The 15,049-nt window shown below is 43.3% G+C and overlaps 1 long non-coding RNA gene across 1 annotated transcript in view; it reads right to left on the bottom strand.

Moving 5' to 3' along the window:
- Window positions 1-14,273, bottom strand: part of LOC121561217 — a 314,427-nt gene extending 300,154 nt beyond the window's left edge. Inside the window, exon 1 of the long non-coding RNA XR_006658685.1 lies at window positions 14,148-14,273. This is a non-coding gene — a long non-coding RNA (uncharacterized LOC121561217). The remainder of the gene's footprint in view (window positions 1-14,147) is intronic.
- Window positions 14,274-15,049: the final 776 nt, after the last annotated feature.

Consider the following 15,049-nt stretch of genomic DNA (forward strand, 5'->3'; position numbering starts at 1 on the left):
CCCTTTATTACTTTTCAACCCCGCCATCCTTTCCCTACTTGGGGTAAATTAGTGAACAACAATGCCAGGCCTCTACTTCCAGCCTATACTTACTATCTACACCTTATGGACACAGTCAATTTTACAATAATTCTATTTTATTTGTTTTTTTTGTTTTTGCTCCTGAACTTCTTCTACTCTCAACCTCTCCGATCATTTTCATGATGTCCATCCGGTTTGCTTCTATATGCCATATCTTTCTAACTGTGCTCTTTCCCAAAAGCTCCCAACATACAACCTATATACTTATTATGGACACAGTATGCTTACATTATTAGTTATCTTGTTATTATTTGTTGTTATTTGTTATTAGTCCCATCCTTCAACTCCATTCAATACCTCCCATCTATCTCTTAACACCATCCATATAGGATTTCTATTTGCCATATATATTTCAACCGTACTGTGATGTTTTACAAAAGTTCTGAACCTTTCTATTCTCATTGCTTCTACAGATTGTGAATTAAAAATAAACATTTTTGCTAAAAGTATTATTATATTATTGATCGACTATGACTTTTCAGATCACCCAGTAAAGCTATCTGCAAGGTTAGCTCCAGGTAAATATTGCAATCCTTTAGCCATTCCTGGACCTGTGTCCAAAAACAAGCTACAAATGGACAGAACCAAAACAAATAAATAACATTCTATTGGTAGCAAGAATTTTATATAATAATTTAAATTGAAAGATTCTAATTGTTGAATCCGGTGTCGTTTTGCGTATCAATCCATAAACACTATGCCATGGAATCGGTACGTCAAAAATCTCTTCCCAACTATTTTGCAATCTATATGGGACGACTGTCAATCCTTTGGTCCTTAAGTCAGCATATTGTTACATTTGTTTTTATAATCAGCCCAAAGTATTACAGTATCCACATAAGTTATTGTTATTGCCCTTGACCCATACTTAATCAATATCATCTTAAATATTTGTTTTTGCTCATGCAACCATTTAATTTGAACCATGATCTGTTTGTTCGAGTGTTCATATTTCATTGTCGGAGATCCTCGTCAATCTTACCTCCTCCCCTACAGTTCCCCAGCCATATGATAATGTACAGTGCCTTCGGAAAGTATTCAGACCCCTTGACTTTTTCCACATATTGTTAGGTTACAGCCTTATTCTAAAATTGATTAAATAGTTTTTTCCCCTCATCAATCTACACACAATACCCCATAATGACAAAGCAAAAACTGGTTTTTAGAAATGTTTGAAAAAACGGAAATATCACATTTAGATAAGTATTCAGACCCTTTACTTAGTACTTTTTTGAAGCACCTTTGACAGCGATTACAGCCTTGAGTCTTCTTGGGTATGACGCAACAAGCTTGGCACACCTGTATTTGGGGAGTTTCTCCCATTCTTCTCTGCAGATCCTCTCAAGCTCTGTCAGGTTGGATGGGGAGCATTGCTGCACAGCTATTTTCAGGTCTCTCCAGAGATGTTCGATTGGGTTCAAGTCCGGGCTCTGGCTGGGCCACTCAAGGACATTCAGAGACTTGTCCTGAAGCCACTCCTGCGTTGGCTTGGCTCTGCGCTTAGGGTCATTGTCCTGTTTGAAGGTGAACCTTCGCCCCAGTCTGAGGACCTGAGCGCTCTGGAGCAGGTTTTCATCAAGGATCTCTCTGTACTTTGCACGTGAGCTCAATTTCGAGTCTCATAGCAAAGGGTCTGAATACTTATGTAAATTCTTTTTTTATATATATACATTTGCATAAATGTATAGAAACCTGTTTTCGCTTTGTCATTATGCAGCATTGTGTGCAGATTGCTGAGGAAATTGTTTTATTTAATCAATTTTAGAATAAGGCTGTAACGTAACAAAATGTGGAAAAAGTCAAGGGATCTGAATACTTTCCGAAGGCACTGTATGTACAACTCAATCACTAATTACTTTTCATTGTGTCCTTAGGATGCCTCTCTTTTAACAATATCCATCTGCTGATATAAATATTGCTAATATTCATGCCTCATTAATGCACTTAATTTACCTCACCCTCTAATCTTCCTAATAATTAATTACCTCCAATATCAATTAGGCCTCCCCTATTTCATGTGGACACAGTATTTGTGTTTATTTAGTGCATGTCAAAAGGAATCGTTATGTCACATACTGTAATTTGCAGTGTGCTAGGTGGCCAGAGCTTTGGTCACAACCAGGGGCCTCCGTTTTGCTTTCTCTACTCCTCAGTGTCCACTAGCGATCACATTTCCCACAAACACACCATATGTGGCATCTCAGTTAATTATCCAAAAGAAATTGTCCGAGGACATGGAATAACAGCAGGTGACCGTATCCAGCCCAGAGCAAAACCAACACTAACTGGTCAAGCTCAGCTGCCCTCGCTCCTCAACTAATGATGGTGCGCGGGATGTGTTCATTCACGCTGCTTGGCCTTCATTACAGATATGGGAAGGTGCAATTAGTAGGAGCCCCCCACCAGCTTATAATTACCTTAAGACATCCACTTAAATAGAGAACATTATAAATCAGTTCCTGTTGCCTATCAAGCTCTATGCAACATTATGCCAACAGATGTCAGATGCAGCCATGGACAGGCCCCTTGGTGGCAGTGACAGCCAACAACTACTGCTAGCTTCTCTAATGAATAGAATTGTGCTTCGGCTTTGTATTTTTGAGGGTTCATTTGAGGTTCAGAGCTATATTTCTTGTGAATTAAAAAAAGAAGGACAGCGAGGGGAGGCGAACAAAATACCAATTAACAGTTGGATACAATGCAACAGATAACAGTATGTCCAACTTTGTGACATTTGTGCCAAATTAAACTTTTCATCTTCCATTTATACACAAACATGATCCAGCAATGGGGTCTCTCTCCCCTTGTCCTCACATTGGGGTGAGGTGCCTGTTAAGGGTTTTGTGACATCCGCATTCATTTGCATCAAAGCCCCACAGTTGCATCAAATAAGTTATAATGACAGACAAAAACATTATTCACAGAAGGAGCATCTTTTGGTCACCCACTGTTTCTCCATTACATAAAAGTATGTCAGGCTTAGAGGGAGAAAAATATCACACAATACAAACATATCACCATACAGACAAATCCTACTGAAAATGCTCTCATAAACAAAGCACCCATTTGGCATGATTTAGCGGGCTTGGAAAAGGTTTATCTTTTGAAACTGAACTTTCCGTTGTCCCAATTATTTTGTGCTTGCTGCATTTCTGTACAAATATTCACCTCAAAGGTTCTCTGTCATTTCAGGTGTGTTTTGGGGTATCAAAAAATAATTAAATGTCCATTCAATTTGTATCACTGTATGTCTGTATGTGCCTCTGAAAACAAAAACACAACATTCATTTGGAGAGCTGTGGGAAGACAAATGAAAGGTTCCAGTTTCAAAGCTTGACCTTCATCCACCTGCAGTCGTGAGAGACTGCAAGAAAAACACAGCTGAATGCATGAATGACAAATATTCCCATTAAAGACCACTGACAAAGGAATGCTATTCTATGGGAGATGGCTGTTTCTTCATATGGAACTGCATTTCTAAATGCATCTACCAATTGGCAGCCCCTGGAAAAGAGATCACCCATGACCTCATCTTGTTCTTATACCAGGAAGTGCATTGTTGCATACAGCAATGAATAGAACTTAACAGGATGTAGACTGGTGCTGTAGTGAGAAAAATAAGCAACACTTCTTCAATCTTCAATGTATCTTGAATAGGTCTCGCTGGTTTAATAAAGAACACTTGTGTTGAGTAATTTTCGGTCTGAAGAGATATTCAATAAAAAAAAACATAATTTATGCCATGCTTAATGTTGTATAAAAATGTAGCAAAACCATGTCCAAAAAAACAGTTCAAGCGTTTGAAGAGAAAGTTAACACGGAAAACAAAATTTCATATCAAGCCCACAGTAAGCCTCTTTGGTCCACTTTACATTACAAAGGCCTTATACCAGAAGTAACAAGCTGGGAATGTTGTATCATCTGGCCGGTCTGCTGCTTCTCAGCTCTAAGCCTCAAGCCCACAAAACAACTGTCCTCTGGTCTGGTGTGGACTTCCAGTGGCCTTAAAAAGCATGTGTGTGTGTGCTTCCCTTGGCCACTTTAGACTACAAGGTCAATGAAAGGTAAAGGCTTCACCCTCTCTCTGTCACGCCCTGGCTCTGGGGACTCTTTAATGTTGAGCCAGGGTGTTAGTTTCTATGTTTCGTTTTCTAGGTTTCTGTTCTAGATCGTTGTTTTCTATGTTGGCCAGGGTGGTTCCCAATCAGAGGCAGCTGATTCTCGTTGTCTCTGATTGGGAACCATACTTAGGCAGCCTGTTGGCACTTTTGTATTGTGGGATCTTGATCCGTAAGGTTTGTGTTTAACCCTAGGACTTCACGTATCGTTTATTGTTTTGTTCGTGTGTGTACTCATTAAAAGAATGTACGCTTATCACGCTGCGCCTTGGTCCGCTTATTATGATGATCGTGACAGAAGATCCCACCTCGACTGGATCAAGCAGCGTGACGAGGAGAGAGGATGGACTTGGGAGGAGATGAGTGCGAGTCTGGCAAGAGGGATGGAGGCCTTGAGCATGGGGGAGAGACAAGCCCAATACATTTTTAGGGGGGGGGCTCACACCGTGGACGGCGAGGCAGCGGGAGGCCGCGATAGAGCGGTTCGGCAGGTTAGCAGAGGAGGCCGCCAGGTTACGGGGGCCACTGGTCACGAGGGAGAAGGGTAGTGTAGAGGCACGGCGAGAGGTACTGGGGTGTGTTACCAGTCCGGTCCGGCCCGTTCCTGATCCCCGCACAAGGCCAGTGGTGTGTGTTCCCAGTATGGTCCGGCCTGTTCCTGCTCCCCGCACCAAGCCAATGGTGCGTGTCGCCAGCCCGGTCCGGCCTGTTCCTGCTCCCCGCACCAAGCCAGTGGTGCGCGTCGCCAGCCTGGTCCGGCCTGTTCCTGCTCCCCGCACCAAGCCTGTGGTGCGCGTCGCCAGCCCGGCCCGGCACGTTCCTGCTCCCCGCACCAAGCCAGTGGTGCGCGTCGCCAGCCCGGTTCGGCCTGTCCCTGCTCCCCGCACCAAGACAGTGGTGCGCGTCGCCAGCCCGGTCCGGCCTGTTCCTGCTCCCCGCACCAAGCCAGTGGTGCGCGTCGCCAGCCCGGTCCGGCCTGTTCCTGCACCCCGCACCAAGCCCGTGGTGCGCGTCGCCAGCCCGGTCCGGCCTGTTTCTGCTCCCCGCACCAAGCCAGTGGTGCGCGTCGTCAGCCCGGTCCGGCCCATTCCCGCTCCCCGCACCAAGGCAGTGGTGCGCGTCGTCAGCCCGGTCCGGCCCGTTCCTGCTCCCCGCACCAAGCCAGTGGTGCCCGTCGTCAGCCCGGTCCGGCCCGTTCCCGCTCCCGCACCAAGCCAGTGGTGTGCGTCGTCAGCCCGGTCCGGCCCGTTCCGCTCCCGCACCAAGCCAGTGGTGCGCGTCATCAGCCTGGTCGGCCCGTTCCGCTCCCGCGCAAGCCAGTGGTGCGCGTCGTCAGCCCGGTCCGGCACGTTCCGCTCCCCGCACCAAGCCAGTGGTGCGCGTCGTCAGTCCGGCACGGTCCGTGCCTGTTCCACCTGTGCCTGGTCCGGCACCGGTCAGCTGCTCCACGCCGGAGCCAGAGCAATCCGCTCCACCGGTGTTCAGTCCAGCTCCGGCCAGCAGGGCCAGACCACGAGGGCGAGAGAGAGAGTGGTGGTCGCGCCCGGAGCCGGATCCGCCTCCGAGGTCGGAATGCCCACCCGGCCCCTCCCCTGTGGTGTTTGGTTGGCGCGGTCGCAGTCCGCGCCTATGGGGGGGGGGGGGGTACTGTCACACCCTGGCTCTGGGGACTCTTTAATGTTGAGCCAGGGTGTTAGTTTCTATGTTTCGTTTTCTAGGTTTCTGTTCTAGATCGTTGTTTTCTATGTTGGCCAGGGTGGTTCCCAATCAGAGGCAGCTGATTCTCGTTGTCTCTGATTGGGAACCATACTTAGGCAGCCTGTTGGCACTTTTGTATTGTGGGATCTTGATCCGTAAGGTTTGTGTTTAACCCTAGGACTTCACGTATCGTTTATTGTTTTGTTCGTGTGTGTACTCATTAAAAGAATGTACGCTTATCACGCTGCGCCTTGGTCCGCTTATTATGATGATTGTGACACTCTCAGAGTAGCAATCAGACAAAAAGCAGGTGTTGTGTCTAACATAACCTGGGGTGGGCAAAGCTATCTATTCCAGAGATATCCATCAGCCCTTCGTCTATAGCGGACCTTTAATAGCAGCACTAATCCACTTAGCTACCATACAAATTGTATTTCTGTGATGATTTGAGGCTGACATCGGCAAGTTCAGTGTCCAGAGCTATCGGAAGGCACTGACTAGATGCATGCCAATAGTACATTACCTATTTGAAGGTTAAGAAATGATAGATCAGATTATGTCTTTCTACTGAAGTGCCCCTGTGAGTAAACAACCTAAGCTTCATTGTTTGCACCTGAAATCAAACTCCATATTTTAATGCAATTATCTTTCTTGGTATGTATGAAACAAGATATGATTTATGAAGTGAGTTCATGTGGCTCTAGTCAAGCTTCACTTGCCGACCATATCAACATCATTTGTCATTTCTTTGTTACATCTCGCTCAATATCTCTTAGGAAATTAGATTTGGGTTTTTTCTCTCTCCTCTCTAAAACTTTTGTGAGAAATTAGAAGTTTCTATGGTTGACGAGACAAAACAGGACAAATAAATCAATACAAAGCAAATGAAAGCAAATTGAATCTATTAAAGCAAAATTACTGGGAGAAAAATCACCCAAACTTGACACAACCCAGAGAGCCATGGCCATGGGCACAATTAATGAGGTAGTAAAAAGGTGTTGGATCATTAAGCCTGCAGGGGCCTGTGTGCATGCAGACAAGATCCCTACGCCAGACCAGCACAATCCACCCCCCCCCACCATCTTAATGGCCCATTGAAGTAGTGCTGCCCTGCATATCAGTGAAGCAGGCTGCCTGCAAGGGCCTAGCCTTCTACAATACCTCAGCTATCACTATAATCACTAGGGATGTGTTGGATTTTCACACAAAACAAATTAGGATCAGGGAGCGACCCTGCGGCTCCACCTCCGTCTCCTTCTTTACCTGAGGAATACCAAGCAGCGGGGTGCCAATGGAGGACCTTGAGATCAGCGTGAGCGCGCAAGGGGGGCTCTCCCGGGCAGCCATGAGTAATTAGCTCTAATTAGTTGCAGTGATTAACCGCGTGGGGGCCGTAGGGGAGCAGATTGATAGAGCTGGCCCTCCTAACCCATAGAGGCTCCACTGCATCTTAAGCAGGAGGGACCCTGCCTGTGGCCGCCAGCCAGCCAGATAGCATGTCTACCTAGCATAAACAAATTAAAGCTTATTGGTCACGTACACAGATTTCCAGGTGTTATAGCAGGTGCAGCAAAATGCTTTGTTTCTAGCTCCAACAGTGTAGTAGAATGTCTCACAAATACTCAAGAAACAAACAAAAAAGAAATCAAGAAATTACAATCCATAGTAAATATATTACAGTGAGCATGTGTCAGAATCCACAATATAAATACATGGTGTGCAATGTTGCCTCAAATTCTTTGGGGCACTGAGCAAATGTTGGGTCTTGTGAGCGGAAACTTGAACGTTGTGAGAATTTTACAGTGAACACTGAGGCTGTGCCCTTACAGTTTTAGACAGTAGCCAATAGGCTATTGTGGCTATTTGAGCATAATGTACTGCAGGCCTACCAACAAAACCAATGGAGCAAATCCCATAACATTTTCACATGAAAATAGCTTTTGATTTCTATGATATAGCCTACAGTAGCCTATATGTGGTGTTCAATGCAGGCCTACATTGCATGAGACTTTAAAAACGTTTTTACATTATGAAGGGCTTGACATTAATTAATGATTTTTTACTTGGTCTGTAACACAATGGGCCAAATAGCTGACTGTAAATTGCATTGTATTGTGTTATATGATGCAAGAAACCACTTTACAAAATAAAGTAATTATTATTACCATACAGAGAATTAGACAATGTAGGCTACCTCCTGCCTATTGGCTTATTTGCATATTCAAGCCTGTCTCAAAATACAACACTGCCCCTTTAACTGTATTTTCAAATAAATGTAGCCTACACGTTTTGTGCTCTTGTAGGAAGCAGTAACTCCCCATTGCTGACCTATACGTATCTATAACTGTGATCTCCGCATGTGTATTTCCCACCGTAAAGCATGGAGGAGGAGGTGTTATGGTGTGGGGGTGCTTTGCTGGTGACACTGTCTGTGATTTATTTAGAATTCAAGGCACACTTAACCAGCATGGCTCCCACAGCATTCTGCAGCGATACGCCATTCCATCTGGTTTGGGCTTAGTGGGACTATCATTTGTTTTTCCACAGGACAATGACCCTACACACCTCCAGGCTGTGTAAGGGCTATTTTACCAAGAAGGAGAGTGATGGAGTGCTGCATCAGATGACCTGGCCTCCACAATCCCCCAACCTCAAACAAATTGAGATGGTTTGAGATGAGTCGGACCGCAGAGTGAAGGAAAAGCAGCCAACAAGTGCTCAGCATATGTGGGAACTCCTTCAAGACTGTTGGAAAAGAATTCCAGGTGAAGCTGGTTGAGAGAATGCCAAGAGTGTGCAAAGCTGTCATCAAGGCAAAGGGTGGCTATTTGAAGAATCTCAAATATAAAATATATTTTGATTTGTTTAACACTTTTTTGGTTACTACATGATTCCCTATGTGTTATTTCATAGTTTTGATGTCTTCACTATTATTATACAATGCAGAAAATAGTAAAAATAAAGAAAAACCCTTGAATGAGTATGTGTGTCCAAACTTTTGACTGGTAGTGTGTATACATGGGGCATTGGTCTCAAGGTTCAGGGCTGAGTACCGGGTAGGTAGCCGGCTAGTGATGGCTGTTCAACAGTCTGATGGCCTGGTGATAGAAGCTGTTTCTCAGTGTCTTGGTCCCGGCGCTGATGCACCTGTACCGTCTCTGTCTGAGGTCCTTAATGATGTTCTTGACTTTCCTTTGACACTGAGTGCTATAAATGTCCTGGAGGGCAGGTAGCGTGCCCCCGGTGATGTGGTTGAGGGCGTTTCAGTTGCCGTACAAGGCGGTGATGCAGCCCAACAGAATGCTCTCAATGGTGCATCTATAGAAGTTTGTGAGGGTCTTAGGGGCCATGCTGAATTTCTTCAGCTGCATGAGGTTGAAGAGGCAGTGTTGCGCCTTCTTCACAACGGTGTCGGTGTGGTTGCACCATTTCAGGTGCATGCCAAGGAACTTGAAGCTTTTGACACTAAGCTAACCTCCTCCCTGGACTGTAGGCCTAGTGGTGGTAGTGCAGCAATACATATTTTCCTGGTCTCTGTTATGTTGTAATACTATGTTTAACTATTTTGTCATCAATGTGTAATGTGTAATTCAATGGTGGCCTACCCATTTCCATAAGCTGCTTCCTATTGTGTCCCTGTGCAGGTAAATATATTGTTTACTTTTTGTGTGATTTGAAATGCAATGTGTCATGATTAAATTCCATCCAAAGTGTTTTCGATATACCTAATATTACGACAAAGTTTTGTTGATTCTCTATGTCATTTCAAACTAGAAGATTATACTTTATACTCTGCAATTGAGTGCCAATCCAGCCTGAGCTGCATTTGATTCAAACAAGCAAATGTACCGAGCTTGATTTTTAAACACATCAATGAGTCTAATTAGTGTCATTCTCCCATCCCCAATAATGTTCCTAAAAGCTGGGCCCAGTCTCCGCCAGCCAGTCATTTATTTAAGATGGCAGGGGGGTCTTAACAAGATAAGCCATGAGATCAGTGTTCCTGGAGGAACATTACCTGAACAAGTGAGCTGATGAAAATTACTGTAGTGTACCGCTGCCTGCTTGGAAACAGCTGAAGTGTTGTTCAAACGTCTCCGATAAAACAGCCAACACGAGTACCACTAGAACACCTATAATTCCCACTCCGCACAGGGAAAGGTTGAGAAAGACGGGAGATGATCCTATTTGTACTAAAACTTGATTAAGAAACAGGCTTCAAATCCCGCTCTTTAACAAGGTGGTGGGGATTAAAAGGGTCTCTCCAAATCCTGACAACAGCAAACTGTTTGCCTGGAAAGCTCTTTTCATAGTGCTCCACTGAGGGTTGAAGGCTGAGAGGAGAAACCACCCCTCACCTCCTCTCATTAAAATGATCTCAGCTCTCACAGAGTGATTGGTCCAAGGGACTTGATCACTGCCAGACAGATGCAGGCATTAGTTTGCTGTTTCTTTCTAACATAGGAAGTAATGACCTTGGCTTAAGCATGCTTTTCAGATGCCATTCTCTGTGGAGGTTCCAACAGATTTGGCATTTGGCATTGGGGGAGGGCTTTGTGTGTGTGTGTGTGTGTGTGTGTGTGTGTGTGTGTGTGTGTGTGTGTGTGTGTGTGTGTGTGTGTGTGTGTGTGTGTGTGTGTGTAAATGCATGTGTGTGCCCTTGTGTTGATATCTGCTCGGGATTTGACTGCTGTTGGCAATTTAAGATGGGGTGCTCTCACAATGCCTCAGCAGCCTGAGATGTGCAATATTGACTCGTTTCAATTTCCTCCATTTTGACAGCCCATTTCGGCCGCAACTCTGTATAAAGAGGGCCATAGACTCAGGCATTGCAGTACACATCACTCTCCGATCAAATGTTCCCCTCTCCCCCAAGCCTTTAGGGAGACTACACAACACTGGCATATATAACATTGAATGAATATAGCTTGGGCACAGCCTCACACTACAGCAAACCACAGTCAAGTCCAGTAGAAGTACCAAATGATTTACGTATCCTCAAACTGAAGTCATTTGGAATAGTATACGCATTATTAAAAAATAAAATGAAGAAATGATCAAGCCAACGGCTGACGCTCATTGAATCACATGTTTAGCTTGACAGCTCTGTGTTCGGGAAGAAATGAAAGTAAAATGAGATTCTGAAAAATGAATATGGTGAATAACAGTATTGCTTTCTCGACATTGTCAAACTTGACAGTGCTATTACCATCACTACAAGATCAGCAGTTGGCATGTGGTATTCGGTGTACAGAATTGAGCCCCCACTGTTTCAATGGATTGATTGAATTACATGTAAATGAAGGAAACTGAGCAATTTCAACAACATTACCTCTTTTATCATAGTCCTAATCCAACTGACAAACCCTTTTTGGCAACATGGAAGTATAGCACTACAGGAAAGCATCAGAATATGAACACACCTTCAAAACATCACAGAGGCTATGTCCACAAAAATTGCTTTTGGCAAAGAACTGAGCCAATTTTCTGATAGCGTTATAGTAACATATTATTGAAGTCTAATCCGTTGACAAAGAGTATACTAGTGTGTATGTGCCAGGGAGCTCTGACCTGGTATATGAGGGTCATATTCTATATAGACAGTTCTTCTTAGCTCTTCCACATCGTGCTCTAAGTCAGGTCTGAGGCGGAGACTCCATGAATGACCCTTAATGTGACAGAGAAATGGGGATCACTTTCTCTCTGCGGCTCTGCCAGCGGTCTGATGATATCGACTTGATGGTGTGAGTGGGGCGGGGGAGACTCCAAAAAGCGGATTAAAGTGAGGAGATAAGGCTATCCACTGTAATTAAGCCCTATCTCTGGACAGCCACTGAAGAAAATAAATCACCCTTCATAGCCTTGCCACTGTTGAAATACAAGAACAATTATTCAATAATTAATTCTTAAGTATGCACGCGCCAAACACTAATAGGACATATTTTAACTACAGCATTATAGCGCACTGTTCAATTAAATTAATTCGGAATGCATTTATGATCAATGTAATACATCACCTTTTTCATATTTTTTAATCACTCTAATGTAATTGTATTAGCTCTGTTGTCAGGCCATTTATGATGCACCCTATGTTAATTTCCCTTTCCAGACATTTCTAATTGAGAAGTGAGATATATAGGCTTGTGGCACTAGACATACTACAGGAGACATTAGCAAGGGCCCTCGGGGTGCCACTGCTGCTCTCTGTCCTGCATTGTTAACAGGAAGTTAATAACATGAAGTTGAAGTATAATGAGAAGTCACCTTACAGAGTGTTGGAGATACTCCTTCAGAGGACACTGTGAAATATGACTAGACTAGGGCCCTCCACAATCAGCCATCTCTGATCTCCAGTTCACACAGAAAAAATACCATACTGTGAAATTTCACTGTGAATGGTGGTGCATGAGAAATTATAGGATTAAAATTAAATACATTGATCAAATAAGGTGAAAATACTTGGATCCTCTGATTTAAAAATACTTCTAGTTGACATAGAAAAATATTACACTCCCAAGCAAATGTGCCCTGTCTGTCTCAAATTGGTCACATCTGGACTGAGAAGAGACTATTGATCAAGCGAGAAATTGCAATTAAATCATTTAACCCTAAACTTTGAAATAATATTGTATTGAGATGATGTTTTTTACCTTTGTTGAATCAACAATTCCTTAGTGTTGGCGTTGTTTCCCTACTGTTAAGAGTGTTTTGACAATGTAGTTTCTATCTACTGTAGACTTTTTACTGTAGCTCTGAGAACCTTTTATGTATTCTAGTGTTGCACCAAAGATGTTTACCAAATTGTTTTATAACACAGATTACATTAATCAAAGTATTCTATTTTCTTCAATCCTCCTTTTTTCTTGTAGATTCCAACACAATCATGCAATGTCTCTGGACATTCTAAATGTTTCAAAGGGTTTTGCAGAGGGTTATTAGACATGGGTAAACAGAAGCCAAAGTCATCTGTGAAATGCTCTGACATTTCCCCATCAACTGAAATGCAAACAGTGTGGAGCCTTCATCTTATTCATGTGGAATTGAGCTGAAAGGAAAGATACTGTTATGTTTGATGTTCTAAGGGCTTCAGTTACTCAGTAGTCAGATTAACAAAGGTCTGATAGCACCGAATGTTGTGGTCAACACCGTGATAGGGGACGTGAGACCACACATGTGATTACATTACACCAGCTAGCCATTCGATGTTCAACCCCCGCTGTTCTCCCACTGGCAGTCATAGCAACCACAAAGGAATTATAAACTGCTTGGAATAGGTTGTCCTTCATATGAATGATACTGTTCAGCTTCCAACTATCTGGGTAATACATACACCACAGCTTTACATCAGGTGTTGCTGTCTGTAATGGCCTTATCAGAAGTTTCCTCCCTCTTGTCCTTTATCATACACTGTAACACCTTGACAGGAAGAGATACCAGAAACTATGAGGTGTCCTGTGCTACAGGTGAAACTCTCTTAAAGGCCTAATGTGGAGGGAGTCATAAAATCTCAACTATTATTACCATCCATTAATGGTCCACACTTCATTCAGCAACCAATTAGGCTTGTTCTCCCCATCCTCTGTATCCTGAGGCAATCAGTCTCAGATTTGGAGACGGGGAGAGACAACCATTCCACCAGGAGCACTGAATCACCAGGTTTAAGTACTCAAACTGCTTGAGTCTCCTCTGGAGAATGATATCCACAAGGAAACAAAGAAGTCATAATTGTTTGAGTGACAGACTTTATGTCTCTGCACTGCAAGGTCAGATATTTCCCGCCAAAAGAAACAGAATGTAATAAGTGATCTCTGGGATGGGAGGATTTCTTATAGAATAACTTACATTAGTAGTGTGTGACACTGTCAAGTGTAAAATGTAAGCTATATGCTGTATGTTGTTTTTGGTTAATTTATAATTAATTATTAACAGGAGCGAGCGGGCTTGGAAAAAGCTAAGCATCAGCTTCAGTAGAAAAAGTAAAAATAGCAGAGGACAGAGGAGTACCCAAACTATAATTGTGTGATCGCTTGCATGCCAACGTCAACCTTGTCCCTCCTAAAAAGCCATAAGGAAGAAATGTTCTCGGAGGTTCATTTGTGACTATATTATCGTAAGAATTAGGGTAATTGCCAACAAATGACAAAAAAAGGACTATTGAAAACCAATTTGGCTTATAACTGACCATGCTATGTCCTCTCAGCAGGTGGTTATTCATAATACAGCAGGTAATTCATATGAATTATTTCCTACCTGTCATTCACCTTGTTCCAGCGGCTCAGACTGTTGAAGTAATTGTAGTTCCTGTAGATTTCACTCTGGCACCTACGGCTGCTTTCTTGGCTGACCTTCCTGGACTCTCCCTTCAACCAATTATCTGTGGGCCTTGCAGAGAAAAGCAAAAGTGTAAATATTCCAAAGGGAATCCTGTGGCCCCATTGATCCACAGCCAATACTTCCTGAAACTGATCCTGGTCAATACATAACTACAGAAATAGCTAAGGATAGTAGCTTAAAAATAGAGAATACAGATTGACATGTTATGTCCGTGCAATGTGCTACTGCCATCTGTGGTTGTGTCAGTCATTCAAACTTTTAAAAACTCACTTCTTAAAAACATTGGAAATTTGGCAATATGCACTGAGTATGTTAAGCATTTTCAGCAGTTAAACAAATCAGTGAGGTAATTTACTAAGGTGGTTATGGGTATGTTATTACAGTTAGATTATAGTGAGATTCCACATGTCCAAACAAATAACACTTTAACAGAAGATTATTTGTAAGTCAGGCCATCTGACAGATTGGATGGAAGGTATGTGACCAACAGAATTTCCTCAATAGAAACAGTTCAGTGCGCATTCTTCCTGAAAACCTCTGGAAATAGCTATGAATACATCACACTGGCCTTTCTACATTTTCCACCTCTGTATTCAGTTTCACAGCTAGCAAACCAGCGGGGGCAACATTTGCCTTAAAATGTTTAATCTCCAAATGAAAACAGGCCACCTCCACGCAAAGAGCTGTGATGGTAAGTATGAGAGCAGGGTCATTTGGTGCCAACGAAGTATTGGTAAAATTAGTTTCCATGGAGACTGATATGCTCTCATATGCGAAGAGTGGCATTTTGGAATGAATGAAGCAAACTGCGGGGCACA

Source organism: Coregonus clupeaformis, unplaced genomic scaffold (assembly GCF_020615455.1).
Source record: "Coregonus clupeaformis isolate EN_2021a unplaced genomic scaffold, ASM2061545v1 scaf0451, whole genome shotgun sequence".
NCBI lineage: Eukaryota > Metazoa > Chordata > Actinopteri > Salmoniformes > Salmonidae > Coregonus > Coregonus clupeaformis.